This window comes from Littorina saxatilis, linkage group LG3 (assembly GCF_037325665.1).
Source record: "Littorina saxatilis isolate snail1 linkage group LG3, US_GU_Lsax_2.0, whole genome shotgun sequence".
Classification (NCBI taxonomy): domain Eukaryota; kingdom Metazoa; phylum Mollusca; class Gastropoda; order Littorinimorpha; family Littorinidae; genus Littorina; species Littorina saxatilis.
In genome coordinates, this window is record NC_090247.1 from 15,626,290 (window position 1) to 15,650,569 (window position 24,280).

The following is a 24,280-nucleotide window of genomic DNA, read 5'->3' on the forward strand; positions in this document are numbered from 1 at the left end:
CTGACGCTAACATATATATCATTCACGTAACATAGGTTATTCTTATAAAAAGTAAAACCATATACACACTATATACAACAAATACAGCCTCTGGTAAACATTTCTACAAATAAAATCAACATTAACAGTAACAGTTAGACATTGATCTAGGACTGTTTCTAGTTATCTAAAACGTTCAACACGTTCTACTGTCTTTTTTTTTAATTAAGTGGTGAGAACAGTTCATTATTCCTGAAAGTAGGAGACATGAGCAGGTGGGGGAGGCGTACATTGGATAATATTCGATGTTTGGTGGCTTGATGACAGACAAGCTTTTGTGTTGGTCCGAGTGAGGGGGGGGGGGGGGGGCATATCGTCTTTGGTTTCATCTTTATCGACCAAGGCCGAAGCCGGGATCCCTATTCTGAACGTAATTTTGAGAATGCAATTCAGGGCCTCAAAGCGCGTCACAGTAGTTCGAGAGAACACGTCATACTGTCTGTGACGTCAAATGTAACTTCTTCGTCGCTTTTCTTCCAGTCTAACAATGTACAGAGCTGCCACTGGGCGAAAAGTGGCGTTTTGTATCTTACAAAACTACTCAAAATCCCAACAAAACTTCAAGTTTCAATGGGTTTATCACATTTTGGTGTTCACGACAACGCCAGATTTTGATTGGATTTTGTTGAAGTTATCGCAGCGAAATTGCCTGGAATTTCAGCGCGTTTTGCGACGGTCAAAACATCATGTTAAACCATGTTACAGCATGTCTGTAACATGCAAAAATTCCAAGTTTTGATGGCATTAAAGCTTTGGTTTAACGCCAAGTAACATCATGTTATCGTAGACTTAACTTGCAAAACTGCTTGTTTTGGTGGTGTTACAGCTTGCTTGTAATGTGATTAACATCATGTTATCGTAGACTTAACTTGCAAAACTGCTTGTTTTGGTGGTGTTACAGCTTGCTTGTAATGTGATTAACATCATGTTATCGTAGACTTAACTTGCAAAACTGCTTGTTTTGGTGGTGTTACAGCTTGCTTGTAATGTGATTAACATCATGTTATTGCTGGTATAACATGCAAAACCCCATGTTATATTGGTGTTAAAGCTTGCTCAAATGCCTATTAACTCCATGTTATGTTGGTGTTAAAGCTTGCTCAAATGCCTATTAACACCATTTTAGTTGGTGTAAGGCTTGATTATTAATGTAAAAAAACACCATGTTATGACGTTCACATAATTGTTTTCCACTGGATGGAATTTTGTGGAAAAGAAAGCATGTTGTTTGGGAATTGTGTGCGGGTTTCATGCTTGGATATTGCACTATGCTGACTTGTCACAGGTCAATTTACATTTAACAATATTAGTTTTCAAATGCATCATCCTTCACACATTATGTAAACATCTTTAACATTAACACTTTGGTTGTAAAATGATTGCACTTTATTCAAACAGGAAAAAAACAAAAATGCTGATTCACAATGTACAATAGCAAAGGACTATTTTGAGTGGAGACAGTGTTCATCCACACTATAGATGCCCTGTGAAAACATTGGCCATAGATATGTGAATTACTTCCCTTGGGTATGAACATTTATGAATGATTAAATGGGTGAAAGAAGGCCACACAAAATGAAAATCAGTAAATAACAAAATCACTTCCCTTGTGAGTAAGAACAGTCATACCATGTTCCAACTTTTTGCTAAAAATTCGCCCACAATGTGACCTTCAAAGTTAACAAGAAGAGCAAACGCTCGATCGAGTCACTTTCGCAGTTCTGAATATTATATGAGGCATCAGATGGACAGGAAGAAATTGCTATTCACAACACAATGCATACCTGAAGAATGAGATTGCATGGATCGAGCAACTGAATCAAATCCGATGAATAGTTTCAGAGATATGATATTTCAATTTTTTTCCTTCAAGACATACCTGTGACCTTGAAAAAGGTCAAAGGTCACCAAAGCAGACGTCAAAGTGTAGAGGTCACTGGGAGTCACGTTCACATAAAATTTGAGCCCGGTCACTTTTATAGTTTCCGAGAAAAGCCCAACGTTAAGTTGTGTGTTGCCGAACAGAAAAGGCTAGTTATCTCCCTTGTTTTTCTGATAACGTTCGTAAAAGGCTACAGATGTAAATACTTTGATGTAAAGAATAATCCTACAAAGTTTCAATCACATCCGATGAACTTTGTCAAAGATATAAAATGTCTAATTTTTCCTTTGACGCTGACCTGTGACCTTGAAAAAGGTCAAAGGTCAACGAAACCATCGTTAAAGTGTAGAGGTCATTGGAGGTCACGACTAAACAAAATATGAGCCCGATCGCTTTGATAGTTTCCGAGAAAAGTCCAACGTTAAGGTGGTGTCTACGGACGGCCGGACGGCCGGCCGGCCGGACGGCCGGACAGACTAACACTGACCGATTACATAGAGTCACTTTTTCTCAAGTGACTCAAAAAGGGGTAACTGAACTTCATGTTTGGATGTCATGGAGTCATGGAGTCCAACATGAAGAAATGTATAAGAACACAAGAATGTATGAATGACAAAGAACAAATGTTTATTTTTGAATGTTTTATGTATGTTATTATTACGGACACAAAAGCTCAGCAATGCAATTTCTCTTTTAGAGATTAATGAAGTTATTGTATTGTATGTCAGTAAATTTTGAAAGCCCTAGATTCATAAACATCTGAAAACTGCTCAACGTCTTTGCATCACGGCACATTAATAAAAGTAAGAGTTAGTAAGACTGGCCTAACTGCTATGGTGAGGCAGTAATAACTCGTTGATGAAGAATTATTTGAATTCTGAATTTCGAACAAACAAATACAGTGTCCTTCCAAACCCCCTTTTCAGGCCTCCAAGAATAAAAAAATAAGCTGGTCTTAAAAAGGAGGAAATCTGCTTAATATGTAGGTAAATGTACAACAGGTTGTGAACAGAAAATCCAAAAATGTAAGGTCTGAAAAGCGGGGAAGTTTGAAAAGGGGGGAAGGGGGGGACCTAAAATGTGACGATCATAACAACCATAATTTATCTAACAAAGTTCATTCTGAAATCTTCTTCAGCGTTTGATTATGGAGAGACTAAATCCTCAGTTCAGATGTGGTCTTAACTCCTTGTCTCCCAGGTACACACAGTCACTATGTACATTGCATCTGTTATCATTCGGCACATATCCGCATCCTGCTTAGACTGTTAGCTTCAGTCGCTTCCTGTAACGTTGATCTAACGCCAGGATTCTAGCCTGTTGATACAGTTTCTACAATTCTGAGTGACCTGCTGCAGCACAGCTGGTCTCGGCTTAAAAAATCTTGGTCAACATAGATGGGGTACAAAGTGTTAAAATAAAGCGTCCTTCCAAAGTTGATGACAGGTCCCCAGAGTATTCACAAAATTATATGGTACTGGAACTGGAAGCCTTGCACGGCGACGAAAAAGATGTCCACGCCTACATGAAGAAGCATCCTTCACGGCTTCAGCGGAAACAGTCGGCTGGGGATGAGGACAGCACCTATGTAAAAAATATAGACAAGAACAAAAATATATGTCAATGGGAAAACAAAGAAACAAGTAGAGAAGGACCTCCCCACCTTTACACAGTGAAAATGAAAAACACATGTGAATGTACTTATGTTTTAAATCTCCCCCCCCCCCCCCCAATTAAGACCAATTATCCAAGATATTTTTCAGTCCTCAAAGGAGAATTTCACTGTTCTCACGGAACCCTGTAGAAAACTGAGCTGTGCTAATATATTATATAACTGCAAACATCCCTCAAATTCAATATTGCAAGCCACTATACATTCCTCATAAAGGCACTTCATGCTCACGTGTGAAAACTAACATAAGTTTACAAGTGTGTATCTACTTATAATAATAATAATAATAACGGGCATTTATAAAGCGCCTTATCAGAAGTTCAAAGCGCGTGACAACAATACGTGTATAAAAAATTCATACAATCACTGTCAGATTCAAACAACACATCATGCACATCTCACATCCCCAGACTCTATGCCAAGGCCAAAAAAAAAAGAAGTCTGTTTACGGTATCCCGACCGACCCTATTTTTTTGCGCGACCCTAGACTTTTTTTTGGCATTTGGGAAAAAAAGAAAAAAAATCAAAATTTTAAAACAAAGTTTGTCAATGTTTTTTGGCAAAATAATTTGATGTTTTTTGGAGAAAAAAAAAATCCCGACCTACCGACCCTATTTTTTGGGCCGATGTTACCGTAAACAGACTATTTTTTTGTTTGGCCTAAGGAACTATCCGTAATGTTGTTGGAACAAGTGAGTTTTCAAATTGGACTTAAAAGATGAAATCATGTATGGAGAGTGACGTAATAGAAAGGGGAGTGAATTCCATAACTGAGGGCCATGATATGAAAACGTGCGGAAGCCATGAGCCTTGCGTTTAAAGCAACCTTGACGGAGAAGTCGAGCATCAGCAGAAGAATGAAGGGTGCGAGAGGGAGTGTAGAGGGAGACCAGTTACGAAAGATAGGCAGGTGCCGATTCAGAGAATGAGAGATGATCTTGTAGCAGAAGCAGGCAGCTTTATACCTAATACGTTGAGACACAGGAAGCCAGTGAAGTTCTTTCATGAGAGGAGTGCTGCAGAGTGTTGTACTTTTTGCAAGGGTTGGAGAGTGGAGTCAGGGCAGCCTAGGAGAAGGGATTTGCTGTAATCTAATCTACACAGAATGCAGGATGTAACGAGAGTTTTAGTGGCATCAACAGTCAGAAATGTTCTTGTGGAACCTATTCTTCTAGTTCTAATGTAGTACCTGTTTGTAGTGAACTCACCAGCAGGAGTATTGCATACATAATTACGCATTACTGAATTAAAGTAACTATTTTCAAAGCTTCTCGCTTACCTTGGAATAGTGTCAAGCAGCTTATGTTGTGTCTAGATCAGCAATCAGATCTTCACACTCAGCCTGCACTTGCTGAAAACTGGACATGCCTGTATCTCAATCAAGCTGTTGTTGCGGAGACAACGGAACCATGCTCAAGTCAGGTCCAACTGAAATAAAAGCATATTGTTAGCTGATAAATGATTTGATCAAGCAAAACCATGCGGTATTTTTTTAATAAAATATTTTGTATACCCCGCTAATGCAAAAATAATGTACTTATTTACTATTAGCATTAATTTTAGCTGGTCATTCAAACCAGAGCTTGTTCTAGAACTCCACAAGAACAACCATGGCAGTTGGCAATGGCACTGGCAGAATACAGATCAAAACAATATTAGTATTAGCCTCACCAAGGGTTGACTTCCCATCAAAATGAATGACGGACTGAATCAAACTTCAGAGACATTACAATTTTTCACAACGATTTTTTCAGCAAACAGCCATGTTTACCTGTACAAATGTATCAGTGATATCACTATGAGTATGACAGTATGACAGTGTGGTAAGCTTACCGACGATTCGTTCAGTATAGTCTTTCTATGTAAGTAGTGGTCCAGTGAACGATACCTTCCGCCTGTGGTTCGAGACAGAGATTAAGTTGAAACTTAATTCGAGAAGCCAAACACTGACGAATACTTACGTATTTTGAGCAAAACCCACGCACGTCGACCACAAGTTGATGTCTGCTGGAGTACGTAATCATAACGTAGAGGACAACAGTTTCACTTGGCTGGCTTCGGTTATTCCCTGTATCTGTTCCTTGCTGTTCTCCAAGAGACACCATGGTGCAGCAAGCTGAAGGGTGTCCTGTCGTATTTCCTCGAAGTTGTAGTAGGCAACCAGGAGGTGGGGGGCGACTGACCTGCAGCAGAATTCAAATCAATTAGTCAAGTCACTATGACATATCTTTATTGTTATCGCCACACGACGGGCGCTGTGGCGGGGTGGTAAGACGTCGGCCTCGTAATCGGAAGGTCGAGGGTTCGAATCCCGGCCGCGGCCGCCTGGTGGGTTAAGAGTGGAGATTTTTCCGATCTCCCAGGTCAACTTGTGTGCAGACCTGCTAGTGACTTATCCCCCTTCGTGTGTACAGTAGTCCCTTCCATTTCCGGCCCTTTCGTGGGCGTGAACCTACCCGGAGCGGCCAGCTTTCCCATGACTAATGAGTTTTCCTTCTATAATTGACTCTTAATGGCCGTTAACCTGTCTGACGCGGTCAACGGTCACTGATTTTTGCCCTAAGGTGCCCCTCTTACTCGACAGGAGCGGCCACTTAACGGCCACTTGTCACTTTCGCGGGTGAGCGCCTGTGGTGTGTGTGTGTGTGTGTGTGTGTGTGTTGTGTGCACAGACGGCACAGCACGAGCAGACGACGTGAATACTTACGCATGCGCAAACTGTAAATACAGACATGCGCATACATGTACATTTACGGCAGTCACTTCCGGATCGATCACAGCTGATGTGAGTTTGAAACACTTGTTTATCTGACACTCAAATACATATATAATAATCCAAACAACACACATAGAAACATACGAAACAATAGCTTAGCCAGGACGATCGAGTTAAACACGCAAATAATTAAGATGTATAAACGAAAGCAAAACTAACAGAGACAATGAATCGGCGGCTCGTGGATGATCGCTTTCTTTTCTTCATGAAAACTTGATCGTGTTTTGGGGTTTTTTTTGGAGGAGGAGGGGGCCTGTAATGAACGGCCACCTGATATTTGCGGTCACCTTTGCAATGACTAATGGGTGACCGGATATGGCAGGTACTACTGTACACGCAACCACAAGACCAAGTGCGCACGGAAAAGATCCTGTAATCCATGTCAGAGTTCGGTGGGTTATGGAAACACGAAAATACCCACCATGCTTCCTCCGAAAGCGGCGTGTGGCTGCCTAAATGGCGGGGTAAAAACGGTCATACACGTAAAAACACGAGTGTACATGGGAGTTTCAGCCCACGAACGCAGAAGAAGAAGTTATCGCCACACCAACCCTAAATTTTTCCTACCATACTGTACTATTTGTTATCCGAGAGAGAAAAAATCCATGTTGCAGACTCAACTGGAAAAATTCCCTTCTCCATCATCTAGTGGACAGAGCTCACATGATTTCAAACAAATCTTTTTTTAAAAGTCACATACTTTGTGCGACAGTGTTAGTTTACTGTAACTGTAATTTATAAATAGCAAATTAAAAAATATCACTTATCAGATAATCAGCTAAATGCCTGGCAGATGACCCTCATTCAAAGTGAGTCGTGGCTAAACCATGAAACTAGAAAAACAGGTTATAATATATAACTATAAATCTCACACTGACAGCGGACAGAAACTGAGAAAACACCCAGTATACATGTACCGGTACTCACAAAAGAGTTACAAGTAGCATATTATCACTATCAGTATCACTAATAGCATACTATACTGGGCAAATAACAGCAATTTTTACTCACTGGGGGTTTCCTGGCTGGAGTCTTTGGTGTTTCTGTTAGGCGCGTTTGATCGATCTGCGCGATCGCGCTGCGCGTTTGGTGGATCGATCAAACGCGCACACATCGATCGATGTGTGCGCGTTTGATCGATGCAAAGAATACAATACAAGAATCGTTAAAACGCGCAGCTCTTATACTTGCGCATTTGGACGATCTGTCACAAAGTAAGTCCCTACCACACACAAACGTCGCACGCCGGAAGTGAAAAGTTTCAAATACAGGAATGTCCGAAATATACCCCGACAACGTTTTTGATTACAATTCAGCTATTTTTTCTTTTTTTTTTGATTACTGCTGAGCTCTATTCACATAGGCTCAAGTTAGTTTTATTGCTTCAGTCTCTCTTCATTCGTTTAACTCATACATGATGTTGATGGAGAGGTTTAGGCACACACTGCGGCAAGTGGAGGCAGATACATGCATCAGCCATGTGTCCCAAATCAATCTTGATGTCAAGCGAAAAGTTCAATACGATTGTGAACCACCTAAGAGACAAACACACACACACACACACACACACACACACACACACACACACACACACACACACACACTGCACACATGCACTTACATACACCCAGACACATACACATACACACCCGCGCACATACACACACATGCACAACCTTACACACACAAACACACACACACGGGCGGGGATGTAGCTCAGTCAGTCGGTAGCGCGCTGGATTTGTATCCAGTTGGTCGCTGTCAGCGTGAGTTCGTCTCCACGTTCGGCGAGAGATTTATTTCTCCGAGTCAACTTTGTGTGCAGACTCGCGCCTCGGTGTCCGAACACCCCCGTGTGTACACGGCAAGCACAAGACCAAGTGCGCACGATGACTGCCTAAATGAGAGAGAGAGAGACAGAAAGAGAGAGAGAGAGAGAGAGAGAGAGAGAGACGCACGCGGGCCAAGGAAGAGAGAGAAAGAGATACAGGGACAGGGACAAACATACTGACAGTAGCTGAAGTATATGGGTTCATCGACAGAGAGAGAGAGAGAAAGAGAAAGACCTACTTCCGGTCATAACTTCCGGTCATTGCCAGCAGACGTGTGTGTGCGTAGTACGATGGTGATTTGTGAGACGGATCGTCCAAATGCGCAAGTATATAAGAGCTGCGCGTTTTAACGATTCTTGTATTCTTTGTATCGATCAAACGCGCACACATCGATCGATGTGTGCGCGTTTGATCGATCCACCAAACGCGCAGCGCGATCGCGCAGATCGATCAAACGCGCCTAACATTTCTACTGACTTCTGTAGCACATGGTTGGTTGGCAGACTTCCTGGAATGAGTGCTCGCTTGCCTGTAGGCCCAGCAAAAAAACATGCAAAGAAAATGTTCAAAATGCTGAGTCGAAATTATAAGTTAAATTAACTAAACAGACCTATACATTTAGATCTATTGAAATAGAAACAAGAATTAGTAAAACACACTACTGCAAATCTGTCAAGAATGAACAAGACTGACTCAGTGACCGAGTAAAACAACAAAAGAAATCTAAGTTCTAACCCAGAAGTTTACTAGAATATATTCAAAAACACATTATCACAAGAACAAAGAGTGGTTTTTCCCCATTACCTAATAATTATAGCTCAGAATTACGCCTTTGTCAATGTATGATTCAGAATACGATTGTGTTATTTTTTGTCTGCGAGCTGTAAAAGTACTAGTTACTACAAGTACTAAGCTTCATACTGATTGATTGATACTACTAGAGCTTCGTCACTTGAAGCATTACAAGCAAAACAACACAGCACAGACAATCAGATGAAAGCTTATTTTCGCTATATTACTAGTTTTTTTACGTACCGTATTTGAAGCATGTTTCTTTGAAATGTCGGGAACATATCCTCGCATTCTTCGGGTTGAAAAGCTTGTCAGCACGGTTGATTTTGTGGAAGAGCAGCTCTCCATTCGGCATCCGCTTTTCCGTTTGGTATACCATGGAAAGTTATAAGCGTTGAAGATCTTAGTGAGCTCACGCTGCATCCAGGCATACAACAATTTGCACCGGGCATCTTGAAATCATGGTTCACTTCTCTGGCATCATCGAAAAATGGCGAAACGGAAGTGACTTTTTTCGGAATGCAGCTTTCTTCCGGTTGTCAGCACTTACCGCGAGCGCAGCGAGTTGGCGATTGATCCAGTCAATACACAACTATGCGCCGGCATAGACCACTGATCTAACAAGAAAAATGTTCATTCAAAATGAACAGCGTCGATGCAATGTCCACCAAAGATTTATTTTGGGAAGTGTTAAAGGTTAGGGTCAAAAGTTAATGAATTGCATGTTGTGCTGGATATAGGCCTATATAAATTGTTTATTTCAGTCAATGCTTGCCATAATTGATCAAACAGCCACAAGAAAAAAAAACTTTTTAATTAAAAAATAGAGCTTGTTTGAAACAGGTAGAAAGGAAGAGTTGATATTGCAATATCTGTACGTGGGAATGTGGTGAAAAAGAGTGCTAAAAGTAGTAAGTCAGTCTCAGATCCATTTCAAATATTTATTGCAGAAAAACAAAATACAAATTACAAAAAAACACAGAACCATTACCAGGTGTCATAGGAATGTTTGAAAACAATAGTTTTAATTTTACACTGTAAATACAGGAATCAGAATTAAACACCTCAAACTGATTGGCACATGCATAATGAATCACCTGGAATTGCAACAGGGAGATACTGAAGTAATTGGAAACAAACATCTGAAATTGACAGAGAAACAATTGAAAATATAGTACCAGTTGACATGAGCGTACAATATTTTAATGGAAGTGCAATTTTAGCACGAAGCATCCGCAGGAGGATGCACTAACAATTACATAGTGCCACAAAATGTGTACGGACATTTCACAACCGTGCATTATTAGCACAGAACACATACATGGGGGCGCACAAAACATTATTGTGACAATAATTTACACGAAACATTTCACAGTACATTTTTATGCATGGTGCATCTACTACAGGAGGGTGCTCCAACAATGATGCATAGTGCCAACATTTAGCGCAAACTTTTGACAAAAGTGCATTATTACCACAAAGCGCATACAGCGATTATATAGTAGCAAGTTGCACTAAACATTTGAAAAAAATGCATTTTGTTCAAATGTTAACAGCACAGCACCAAGTTTTGCATAAGTGCACAACAGCACTGACCATTTCACAAAAGTGCATATAACAGCTGTGACAATTTTACAAAAGTGCATTGACCATTTCAGGCAGATGGCTAACATGCAGATTTCGCTTTGTCTGTCTTTCTTTGAAAAGTAGGCATGTTCAAGATCGATGAAGTCATGAGCAATTGGGTTAGATGACAGAAAAGATTCAAAAACGTCAGATTCAGTTAGATGACAGAAAAGATTCAAAAACGTCAGATTCAGTGTTTTGGGCACTGTTGAACAGGAACATTCTCTCCTGTTCAACAAATGTGGGTTCAATTCAAAAGCAACATTGTCACAGATAGGCTAGTGTTACATTTCTGTAAGTTTCAAAAACATCTTCCATGTGTTGGTTACTGTTGAACAGAGGCATATTTTCCTGTTCAAAAAAGTCTGACACAAATTTTCGTAGTTGTGGGTTAAGGTTTGATCTATACCGTCATTCAAACGAGTCGTAGAACCGTCATTGTCACAGACAGTGTTACATTTCTGTTTTACATTCAAACGAGTCGTAGAAGTAGTAGTACATTTGCGTTTGGTTGTTTTTATATTTAGTCAAGTTTTGACTAAATATTTTAACATCGAGGGGGAATCGAAACGAGGGTCGTGGTGTATGTGCGTGCGTGTGTGTGTGTGTGCGTGTGTGTGTGTGTGTGTGTGTAGAGCGATTCAGACTAAACTACTGGACCGATCTTTATGAAATTTGACATGAGAGTTCCTGGGTATGAAATCCCCATACGGTTTTTTTCATTTTTTTGATAAATGTCTTTTATGACGTCATATCCGGCTTTTCGTGAAAGTTGAGGCGGCACTGTCACGCCCTCATTTTTCAACCAAATTGGTTGAAATTTTGGTCAAGTACTCTTCGACAAAGCCCGGGGTTCGGTATTGCATTTCAGCTTGGTGGCTTAAAAATTAATTAATGACTTTGGTCATTAAAAATCTGAAAATTGTAAAAAAAAAAATAAAAATGTATAAAACGATCCAAATTTACGTTTATCTTATTCTCCATCATTTGCTGATTCCAAAAACATATAAATATGTTATATTCGGATTAAAAACAAGCTCTGAAAATTAAATATATAAAAATTATTATCAAAATTTTTTTTTCGAAATCAATTTAAAAACACTTTCATCTTATTCCTTGTCGGTTCCTGATTCCAAAAATATATAGATATGATATGTTTGGATTAAAAACACGCTCAGAAAGTTAAAACGAAGAGAGGTACAGAAAAGCGTGCTATCCTTCTCAGCGCAACGAATACCCCGCTCTTCTTGTCAATTCCACGTGCACTGCCTTTGCCACGGGCGGTGGAGTGACGATGCTACGAGTATACGGTCTTGCTGCGTTGCGTTGCGTTCACTTTCATTCTGTGAGTTCGACAGCTACTTGACTAAATATTGTATTTTCGCCTTACGCGACTTGTTTCTTTTAGATTCCTGTCACTCATACCAGCAGTATTGATTGAGGTACATAAATCTGTTGATGTACAGGGATGACTTGTTTGTAATGAATCCTTGTTTCCTCCACATTGAGTTTGCATTGCAGTTGGACAGAAATGAACAGGTGTTAATTGATAAACACATTGATAATGGCTTTTGAGAAAATCAATCAATTCTGCAAAGGAATTAACTTGATGACATCAAAACTGCAGCGCCATTTGAAGAATGGTTACCATTTCTGTTTCTTTGATGGGAATCAAACAAATAAAAACTTTGACTATCCAAGTTACCATGAATGCTCATTTTCTTTCCAAGCACCTAGCCAATGGAACACACTACCTCTCCCCCTCCGTCAACAACAGTCCCTCGAATCATTCAAATCTGCACTCAAGACATTCCTTTTTTCCAAATAATCCATGCATTCTACACTGCCCACCCCATCCCACCCTGAATAACTGTACATATTTTAATGGTTGATGGTGTGTGTGTGCTAGTGACTTTAAGTCTCCGTGTGTGTGAATGAGTGTATGTGCGCCTTGAGTCGCCTGTTGGTGAGATATGTGCGCGTTATAAATATTCGTATTATTATTATTATTAGTTGACCGTCCTGAAAAGTAGCAAGGATATAATTTGAGACGATAAACGCCTGATGCAATACATCCTCAAGGTCAGTCAACTCAAAACCTTCATCATTCGCAACATCAGTAGGCAACACAGCGGGATTCGTATGTCCAGAAATCATGTCGAAAAAATATTCCATTTTAAAAGCATGTCCAACCACAGTTGTTGGCAAGTGTTCGTGTCCGAGGTAGCCTTCAGTGTGTGTATATGTATTCATGTGACAGAGAGCGTGACCTCATTCTTCAATCCTCTCTCTCTCTTCTTTCTCATTCGAACGCACACACGCAAGAACGTAGCCTACGCACGCATGCACGCGCGCACACACACACACCCCCCGCTGACGCACAAACCACGCACTCACACACTGACTGTCGGCAAGCATCTCTTTTTGTTACATTTAGTCAAGTTTTGACTAAATGTTTTAACGTAGAGGGGGGAATCGAGACGAGGGTCGTGGTGTATGTGCGTGTGTGTGTGTGTGTGTGTGTCTGTCTGTGTGTGTGTGTGTGATTCAGACTAAACTACTGGACCGATCTTTATGAAATTTGACATGAGAGTTCCTGGGTATGATATCCCCATACGTTATTCATTTTTTTGATAAATGTCTTTGATGACGTCATATCCGGCTTTTCGTGAAAGTTGAGGCGGCACTGTCACGCCCTCATTTTTCAACCAAATTGGTTGACATTTTGATCAAGTAATGTTCGACGAAGCCCGGACTTCGGTATTGCATTTCAGCTTGGTGGCTTAAAAATTAATTAATGACTTTGGTCATTAAAAATCTGAAAATTGTAAAAAAAAGTTTTTTTTTAAAAACGATCCAAATTTACATTCATCTTATTCTCCATCATTTGCTGATTCCAAAAACATATAAATATGTTATATTTGGATTAAAAACAAGCTCTGAAAATTAAATATATAAAAATTAATATGAAAATTACATTTTCGAAATCAATTTAAAAACACTTTCATCTTATTCCTTGTCGGTTCCTGATTCCAAAAACATATAGATATGATATGTTTGGATTAAAAACACGCTCAGAAAGTTAAAACAAAGAGAGGTACAGAAAAGCGTGCTATCCTTCTGAGCGCAACTGCTACCCCGCTCTTCTTGTCAATTTCACTGTCTTTGCCGTGAGCGGGTGACTGACGATGCTACGAGAATGCGGTCTTGCTGCGTTGCATTGCGTTCAGTTTCATTCTGTGAGTTCGACAGCTACTTGACTAAAATTAATGTTGTATTTTCGCCTTACGCGACTTGTTTTCTTTACCTTTGTTTATTGTGTTTTCGATATTTGTGTTTATTTTTTGCTTGACTTATCTGTTTTATTTTAATGTTTGCTATCCACATCGTGTGATAAATGTTTCTTCTCAGTCTCTGAGTCAGTTTAGTTTCTGCACGCCGCTTTGGTACTCCTTGTTTTTCTAACTGGTGTATTGTGCGCGATTTGCGGATTTATTTTTACATTTAGTCAAGTTTTGACTAAATGTTTTAACGTAGAGGGGGAATCGAGACGAGGGTCGTGGTGTATGTGCGTGCGTGCGTGTGTGTGTGTGTGTGTGTGTGTGTGTGTGTGTGTGTGTGTGTGTCTGTCTGTCTCTCTGTGTGTGTAGAGTGATTCAGATTAAACTACTGGACCGATCTTTATGAAATTTGACATGAGAGTTCCTGGGTATGAAATCCCCATACGGTTTTTTTCATTTTTTTGATAAATGTCTTTTATGACGTCATATCCGGCTTTTCGTGAAAGTTGAGGCGGCACTGTCACGCTCTCATTTTTCAACCAAATTGGTTGAAATTTTGGTCAAGTAATCTTCGACGAAGCCCGGACTTCAGTATTGCATTTCAGCTTGGTGGCTTAAAAATTGATTATGACTTTGGTCATTAAAAATCTGAAAATTGTAAAAAAAAAATAAAAATTTATAAAACGATCCAAATTTACGTTCATGTTATTTTCCATCATTTTCTGATTCCAAAAACATATAAATATGTTATATTTGGATTAAAATCAAGCTCTGAAAATTAAATATATAAAAATTATTATCAAAATTAAATTGTCGAAATCAATTTAAAAACACTTTCATCTTATTCCTTGTCGGTTCCTGATTCCAAAAACATATAGATATGATATGTTTGGATTAAAATCACGCTCAGAAACTTAAAACAAAGAGAGGTACAGAAACGCGTGCTATCCTTCTTAGCGCAACTTCTACCCCGCTCTTCTTGTCAATTTCACTGCCTTTGCCATGAGAGGTGGACTGACGATGCTACGAGTATACGGTCTTGCTGAAAAATGGCATTGCGTTCATTCTGTGAGTTCGACAGCTACTTGACTAAATGTTGTATTTTCGCCTTACGCGACTTGTTATTCCTTTCATATGCTGTTGAAGTGTTGTGGGTGTTATTGTCTGTATATGCTATGTTGCGTCTGTGTATGCCTACAAGAATTTGCATTCGCTCTCTGCCAGTACAAGTCCAAACTTTAGTGGGTGTAATGTGCCTGTGGTCTGCTGGCAGTCGAGCACAGATAGTTTTCAAACATTCCTCCAGTGAGCCGACGCGCGCTGCGACCTGAGTAAAGCGCTTCTTTGGTCTCTGGCAACGTTGAACTGCGCTGATATGCCCAGCGACGTGCGGACAAAGTCATCGCTGTATTCACCCTCTCTGGATAACTTGCACATGTCAAAACAGTTGCAGAAACACAAATCTCAAAACTGTTAGGCTTTTTCTCTTTTTTTCACTTTTGGCAGCGTTCACTCTAAATGTGCTGCCTAAAACGGACTCGTTTCTGTTCACAGCCAAAGCTTTCACACAAAAATTGCTATGACAGCTAAGGCCGCATTTGTTACATTTTAGCAGTGTTGACCCCAAGTTTCTACTTCAAACAAAAAATCAATAGCAAAATCTCAAAGTATGTGCGAGTCCCCTAAAATATGGACCACCTTCAACAAATCGAAGAAAAAGAAGCTAAAGGCTTTTTTCATTAATTCATTAAGAAGCTTGCTGGAAATAACCTATTACTAGCCCTCGAGATCAGTTTAAAAAAAAAATAACAAAAAGTCTTCTTTTCGTGCAAGTTGATAATTTTACTTATTTTCACTCTGTTTTTGATAAGCTTCTTTAGTTTCCTGGTGTTCTTCAAATAATGCTCTCATCAACCCGAAACAGATCAATCTAAAGCATATTTGAATTAGTCTGACTTGTACACTAAGTTGTATCATGCTATTTTGAAGTATAGGGGGCTTTTTTTTTACAGTGATTCGTGAAGGCCGCTTCACTGGTCCATATTAGGCGCCCAGGCTCCTAATATGTACCATTTGTGATTTTGTATGTATTTAATTTTTGCTGAATGTCTAATAATAATAATAATAATAAAGTGTATTTATATTGCGCCTATCCCTTACAAAAAACAAAAATATTTGGCTCTAAGCGCATTACAACATGTGAAGGACTTGGTACAATCAAGTCTGACAAATACAACAGCACAATATACAGTCGGTCTCTTAGGTAAAAGCAGCTTCGACAGTTAAACACTTCTACTAAAAGATCCTCTAACAATTTACAAACATAGTTAAAGAACATCGAGTTAATAGGAATTAAAAAAAAAAAAAAAAAAAAAAGGTTCTTATAATAAAACTATCTAGCGAAGCTATTTCACTCTAATTAGGCCTAACGGCCAACCTAAGAGAGAAGGACTACCAAACACAAAATAAAACTTCTTCGCAAGAAAACAAGCTAGTTATCAGCATGAAACAAAAAGTGGTCCATATTAGGAGCCCTTCCTAACTGTCTGTGTCTGCGTCGAAGATGTTACCGTGAATGTGTTTTTAAAAGACATTAATTTTGTCAGGGCGGCATTCAAACCACACGCACCAGACACGAACCGACGAACAAAATACTTCTGACAACAACTTAAATGTAAAATCAACAAGAGTACTGTAGCAGGGACCTGTATTAATATAGGTCTATGAGTGTAGTAAGATTCCAAATTGTATTCAGACCAAAACAACAATCATAAAACATACATGGGATTTTTCATATATATGTGTGTGTGTGTGTGCGTGTGTATGTGTGTGTGTGTGTGTGTGTGTGTGTGTGTGTGTGATGATGATAACTAGTTTTAACGTCCTCTTAGAACTGCAACTGGCTTTAGGACAGGTAGAGTTAATATGCTTTATGTGGGGACAAGACACTGAACAAACATGCAACCAGAGGTCGTGGTCGTGTTATAATCATATCTGGAAGTCTGTTGCGATGTTTCAAAATGGGGATGGAAGTGAAGATTGTGTACGCGGAATATGGTTGGACTGGAGCGGTTTTGTAGGCTTATTTTTTTTATGTGGAATATTGTTATATTTGTGGCTGAATAGGTAAGTAAATACATAACTGGAAAAATAATACAATGAAGAAGAAAAAGCTCGGCGTGAGAGAGTATTGAGGGGTGGGAAGGAGGAACAGAGATCAGGGTTTTTAAAACAGATATCCTATTTCAGCCTTATATATTGAGAGACACAGGGTGTATGCTAGCTTCCATTGAAGCGTGCAATGTTTATCTAAAAAAACAAACTCATGGGGTTTCAGTTTGTGTTCGTTGACAAGGGTGTGTAGCACAGGAGCTCCTGTGGTGTGTAGGTTGCGGAAGTCTTGTTGGAGTGATTGGCAGCGGTCAAAGAGGTGTAAAAAAGATATAAACTTTTCACATTCACAGAGACGGGGAAAGCACTTGTGAGCGCATCCATCCGTGCGATTGCTGCGACGTAATTTAAAGGAGGGAGGTGGGGAGTGAAGGCCTGTTTTGTTTTGTTTGTCGGGGCAGAATAAGCCAACCATGAGCATTGCCTTCTATTTTTAATTGTTTCCCAGTGACGCCAGATAACTTTGGCCATTTTGTGTTTTGCTCCCGTCTTAGTTAATTTTATGTCATGAAATGCTGCTTGATCTGTAACAGCCTCTTTTGCTTCTCTGTCAGCCATATCACTGCCTCTGATCCATGTGTGAATGATTGATTGATTTGTTTTTTGGGAGATCAAAGATGAGTTAGAGTGCAGCCATTTCGGCTCTTTAGTTTTAGATTCGATTTGTGTGTGTGTGTGTGTGTGTGTGTGTGTGTGTGTGTGTGTGTGTGTGTGTGTGTGTGTGTGTGTAGAAGCAGGAAAATATAGCACAATAATAGCAAAGTAAAGAAGGGGAAGGAAAACGAAAAGGAGGGTAAAAACCACGCACTTCTTTACTCAAACTTCATAAAACCGACTGTAAAACTAACACCGGCTATTCTCCTTTCTCAATCATTATCAAAATCGATCCTAAAACAAAACAAGTCGCGTATGGCGAAAATACAACATTTAGTCAAGCTGTCGAACTCACAGAATGAAACTGAACGCAATGCAATTTTTCAGCAAGACCGTATATTCGTAGCATCGTACGTCGTCAGTCCACCGCTCGTGGCAAAGGCAGTGGAATTGACAAGAAGAGCGGGGTAGTAGTTGCGCTAAGAAGGATAGCACGCTTTTCTGCACCTCTCTTCGTTTTAACTTTCTGAGCGTGTTTTTAATCCACACATATCATATCTCTATGTTTTTGGAATCAGGAACCGACAAGGAATAAGATGAAAGATGATTTAAAAAATGTAATTTTGATCATAATTTTTATATTTTTAATTTTCAGAGCTTGTTTTTAATCCAAATATAACATATTTATATATGTTTTTTTGAATCAGACAATGATGAAGAATAAGATGAACGTAAATTTGGATCGTTTTATAAAACAATTATTTTTTTTACAATTTTCAGATTTTTAATGGCCAAAGTCAATAATTAATTTTCAAGCCACCAAGCTGAAATGCAATACCGAAGGCCGGCCTTTGTCGAAGATTGCTTGACTAAAATTTCAATTAATTTGATTGAAAAATGAGGGTGTGACAGTGCCGCCTCAACTTTTACAAAAAGCCGGATATGACGTCATCAAAGGTATTTATCGAAAAAAACAAAACGTCCGGGGATATCATACCCAGGAACTCTCATGTAAAATTTCATAAAGATCGGTTCAGTAGTTTGGTCTGAATCGCTCTACACACACACATGCACACGCACACAGCAACAGCTTGCTGAATTTGTATACAACTGCATGATTATACGCAATAATGACATAACTACAGATACATAACAATGTTGTAATCACTGCTCCATGGACGATATTTCTTCTTGTCTTTACAAATATCCACTTCGTGTCTGATAAACCCTTTACTGTGTTTTTATGACAATTAAATGAGTTCTGAGTTCTGAGTTCTGAGTTCACACACACACACACACACACACACACCACGACACTCGTCTCGATTCCCCCTCTATGTTAAAACATTTAGTCAAAACTTGACTAAATGTAAAGAGACAGTATGTATTGCATCTAAACACGAGCTAAGTAAAACATTATCAGAAAAGGTAGAGCAAGAGAAATCCCAAAACTCAAATTCGAGTCACTGCAGTTCGTACTGTACAAGTTGAGAAAGTTGCAAGTCCAGTCAGTAGCCACCATCTCGGACGGATGTTTCGGGGAGGGGGGGGGGGGGGAGTAGAACAAAGGCCTATCTGTGGTCCCAGTTGCCGCTTCGAATTCCTTACAGGTCCCACACACATGGGAAAACGATTAACTCGGCCAGTACCCCAGCAAAAGTGGAAAGGAATATAGAAGAAAACTAAAATCTGACCGCGCTAAATAGTCAGCTGAGAATGACCTACTTTCTCTGCTCAACGCACGGGCAATGCAGTCTCTCGTGTACACTGTACTGTGACAAGGCTCATAATTATAGAGAAAATAAGAGATACCCCCAAAAATGTTTGTGCACTGCACTTTTTTTCCACATTTATAAACTGATGATCAGTGTGTGTGTGTTCAGTTGTGTGTGCGTGTGTGTGTGTCAGTTCAAGGGGTGTGTATGTGTGTCACTGTGTGCCCGTGTGTGTGTGTGTGTGTGAAGATCTTTGGCCTCATTTGTGAGTTGGTCAAGAGGACCTTTTATTCCATCTGAGTTGGTCGAAGTTTTGCTTTCTGTGGCGAGAACGCTTTCGAATGGAACAACCCTCTCCACTTCTTCCATTATTTTGTCGTCCAGCATGATTTCCGTGCAATATTCGCAGGTAAACTTTCGCTGCGTTCGTGCAAATATCGCTATCTGGTAGCCCGGTAATTTGGTATCTCTCCAGAAAACTTTGTTCCTGCAGTCAGAACAGGTCAGTGTTCTTTCTTTTGGATCTTTCTCGTCGTCGTAGCAACCACCGTCGCTCATTTCCTTTCGATCGTCTTGCGTGTTGATGGTGATGTTACTGTTACTGTTAGGGACCGCCGCTGCAGATGAAATCTCCTTCACCTCCGTTTGATCTTCAAAATCTTCCCTTACGTGTCCCTCTCCTTCAAATAAATGTGGGTTTTGAATTCCGGCGAGATCCATTGCTCTTTGAGCCGCAGCTAACGTGTCATAGCTCTTGTGTGTCGCCTTTGGAAAAGAAGTTACAGACTTGCTGGCTTCATTCCAGGTGTCAAATATGCCTATTCGTCGACCCACACTCACGGCGTAATACTTTTTTTCGCTGTTATTTTTCCTTTTCGACTTTTTTGAACGTGCCATATTTCATTTGGTAGGACAGTTTTTGGAGAAATTCCAACCTTCCGCCATCGGAAGTGACGTGTATGGGAAAACGTCACACACACACATGGGAAAACGATTAACTCGGCCAGTACCCCAGCAAAATTCAAAAAAAAAAAAAAAAAGTTGTGTGTGTGTAACGGTCAGTCAGTGTCAGTCACAGTGTGTGTGTGTGTGTGTGTGTGTGTGTGCATGTGACGGTGTGTGCATGTGTGTGTGCCGTGTGCAGTGACAGTGTGAATGTGTGTGACGGTGTGTGTGTGTATGATGTATGTGCAGTGTGTGTGTGTGTGTGTGTGTGTGTGTGTGTGTGTGTGTGTGTGTGTGTGTGTGTGACCGTGCTGAGAGAGAAACTAGAGAACAAGAACAAGAACAAGAACAATTCTTTATTTTACGAGGGTAATAGAGTAAGCAGTGATCTGCTTTTTTACATCTGGCCCTCGCCCTAAAGAGGGACTAGTCTAAAATTGCTAAAGAATAAGCAAGTAAAGAAAACAAACTACTGCTACATGATTATAATAGAAATGAAAGTAAGAACATATCATCAATTTACATACAATACATTGCTTAAATGAAAAATGCAGAGAGAGGGAGCCGATAATCGTCTGATTCTGCAGGTTCGGCACCAGGCTGATGAAAACGCAGAATAATCCATCAAAACAACACTCTAACATCAAGTTTTAGAAACCAGAAAAACTTATCGTAACTCCACAGGTTTCGTGGTGTTTTGCGCACTGCTGAAACGCGTTTAACACGACGTGAATCGCCGTGCGTTAATGTAGCGAAAACGTCCAAAACGCAGACACCAAAACTCGATGTTTTACTGTGTTTTGCACCGCGCTAAAATCCCAGGGATTTTATTGCGTTACGGCAGTTTTTCTAACTTGATGTGAATCGCACAGGTATAATGCCACAAAATTCAGTTGATTAACTTCATGTTTCATGTTATATGCCACGTTATAGTGCCAAAACGTGACTTTTCGCCCAGTGTGCCATCATGCTTGCGAGTTCCGTAAATTGTTGCCATATTCCTTCTCTTTTGAGTGTTTTATGACTTTTCGTTGTGCAGTTTGCGATTACAGAGATGAGTTGCAAATTGGCCATGAATCGTCGCGGTAATTATCAACATTGATTGGGTCTTTGAGAGTGAATGCTTACAATTGTTGTCCTCGGAAACACGAATCCAAAGCCGTGATGGTTCCACACATCAAACAATCAGCCTGATTGATTTTTACTTTGACACTCCACGTTTCGCCTGAAGGCTTAAACCCATTCACCACGGCCTCGATTTGTTACATGGGGAACAGTGTTATTTGTTACTGGCAGGTTTCACGGTAATCAGACTCTTTGATGTGTGTAAACTTTGCCTTCAAATTACTTGCTTACTGTGTTGATTTTCATCATTTTTTCTGCTTGGCATGAGTAAGTATGGTATTTGCAATACAAAAAAATAAATAAAAGCTAAAATGTTTGTGTTTGAGCAATTATTTGAGCGCGTTTTTCGAAGCGAACGTGTGAATCCTGACAGACACCATTTCCTTCTGTCACATGACCCCATCTCAAAGTGTGATTCAACAGACACGAAAATAACACACAAAACTTATGATAATGGGGTTATTAATTCAATTAATACACAAGGTTAGTCTCTGACTAGAGAAAATAGAGAAACAATATCAAATGGGAGCATAAAACCGTTTCTGGAAAAATTTTCAATCACCACCGAAAGTGTCTGTCAGTAAAAAAAACACGTGCTTTGTTTGCAAAGCAAAGCCTAATTTTACACATCGCGTGCTTTTGTCTGTTATTCTTGCTTGTGAACATCATTTTATTGATGTTCTTCACTGGAAAGCAGGTGTATCATCAACAGTATCACAAAATCGCAAAGAATGAACATTTTTGTTGTGATCCGACCGGTGTCTGTCGACTGAATCACACGTTCGGCAAACTTCGTTTTTAACGGAAATAACCGAGCCTTTAATCGGAAACGACGTTTCAACCGCTTCATATCGTCTGCAGGAAGAAAAAGAGGAATGCGATACCCAGTGAGTAAAACATTTAATCGTTTTTAGTGCCTTTTGATCAAGTTTTGTTGCGTCTGTCAGCAACGTTCGTCAACCCAACGTTCGGCACAGCGACGCACGCATACGGATTTGCAGCGTTTGCATTCGGAAAGTGAGGGATTTGTGAGTTCGTTTGCATAATTTCAATCGCTAGTAGGTTTTCCCTTCGTCTCCCATTCTTGTGTGTACATGTTATTGGCATTTCATTGTGTAAATTGAAAGTTTGTGAGTAACAGTAGTAAAATCTGTCGAACGTTGGCAACGCTGACAGACGGAAATATCGAACGTTGCCTTCAATGACAGACTGGCTTGGCGATCGTACTTTCGATTCGTAGGAACACAATATATAGAGACAACAATGTGCGCTCGTTACCACAACGGTCATGAACCGGTGTAACACAAAATTTTTACTCCACGAAAAATTGACTCGGACGGAGTAAACTTCCAGTAAAAATCTTGTACGAAAAAAGAACTCACAAGGAACTAAATTTTTACTCCCCAAATATTTACTCCCAGTAAACATCTCGTACGAGAAACTTAGGGCCTACTCCTTCGTTTATAATTCGCGCAATATCCCATTTACGTGCAATCCCGTTTTGCCGCCGTCCCATTTTGGCGACATTTAACAAGCCAAGCGTCATTTTACTACCGCATCCCATTTTGGCGCAATCCCGTTTCGCCGCTATCCCATTTTTTTTAATTTTTTTTTTCTTTTTACATTTAGTCAAGTTTTGACTAAATGTTTAACATAGAGGGGAAATCGAGACGAGGGTCGTGGTGTATGTGTGTCTGTGTGTGTGTGTGTGTGTGTGTGTGTGCGTGTGTGTGTGTAGAGCGATTGAGAGTAAACTACTGGACCGATCTTTATGAAATTTGACATGAGAGTTACTGGGTATGATATCCCCGGACGTTTTTTTCATTATTTCGATAACTGTCTTTGATGACGTCATATCCGGCTTTTTTTTAAAAGTTGAGGCGGCACTGTCACACCCTCATTTTTCAATCAAATTGATTGAAATTTTGGCCAAGCAATCTTCGACAAAGGCCAGACTTCGGTATTGCATTTCAGCTTTGTGGCGTAAATATTAGTTTATGACTTTGGTCATTAAAAATCTGAAAATTGTAATTAAAATTATTTTTTTTATAAAACGATCTAAATGTACGTTCATCTTATTCTTCATCATTTTCTGATTCCAAAAACATATAAATATGTTATATTCGGATTAAAAACAAGGTCTGAAAATTAAAAATATAAAAATTATTATCAAAATCAATGGACGTCTACCCACACCACGCCACTGGATGCCGCGTGGTGCCAGTCGTGAAAACCAGGTTCTTTGTCCCACAGTGAGACATTCAAGTTGGGGACTTTGTGACCGCTGACTTTGTCAGCATGGATGGAAAGGTGGAGAGATACAGGGCGGTGATCATCCCCAAGTCAACCCATTTCCCCGATGGGCCAGATCGAGAGGAGATCTGTGTGAAGTGTTTGCGCGCAAAAGACAATGGGAGATACTATGTCTTTCCTAATGTTGATGACATTTCATGCTTGCCAATGGCTCAGATAAAAAAAAATCCCACCAACGAACCATGAACAACAGGGGGGATTACTATTTTGACATGTGACCAAGTCTCATTTGAGCGTTCACAGTGTTACCTGAGAATAGCACACCCCCTTGAATTGGGACCAAAGAAAAAGCGTTGTATATATGCATTTTTGAATGCTTTTCTAAAGTCATAAGTTCATTTGTGAAAAAAATAAATTTTTAGGGATTGTTTTGCTGAATGCATGCAGTTAAGAAATTGACCCCGTTTTCAAATTTAGGGGGTAGGGTTGCCCCATAGCCCACGTATGTCTGTGTGACTGTGTCAAATATCAATCTACTTTGCGTACAAACTGTATAGATGTTTGTTTTTCGATTTTA

At 39.8% G+C, this 24,280-nt stretch overlaps 1 protein-coding gene and 1 long non-coding RNA gene across 3 annotated transcripts in view; one reads left to right on the plus strand and one right to left on the minus strand.

The window, feature by feature from the left end:
• LOC138961717 (cysteine-rich neurotrophic factor-like) overlaps positions 1–24,280 on the plus strand; it is a 31,691-nt gene that overhangs the window by 1,513 nt on the left and 5,898 nt on the right. The gene's annotated exons all lie outside the window — the stretch shown is intronic.
• On the minus strand, positions 1,396–11,498 carry LOC138961716 (uncharacterized). 2 transcript variants are annotated; one of them, XR_011454289.1, is made up of 6 exons: positions 9,237–11,498; positions 7,381–8,730; positions 5,555–5,776; positions 4,873–5,021; positions 4,559–4,689; positions 1,396–3,505 (listed from the first exon to the last, which is right to left on the minus strand). It is a non-coding gene; the product is annotated as an uncharacterized lncRNA (long non-coding RNA). The 2 variants fall into 2 exon arrangements; XR_011454288.1 differs by lacking the exon at positions 4,559–4,689 and having other exon boundaries at positions 9,237–11,496.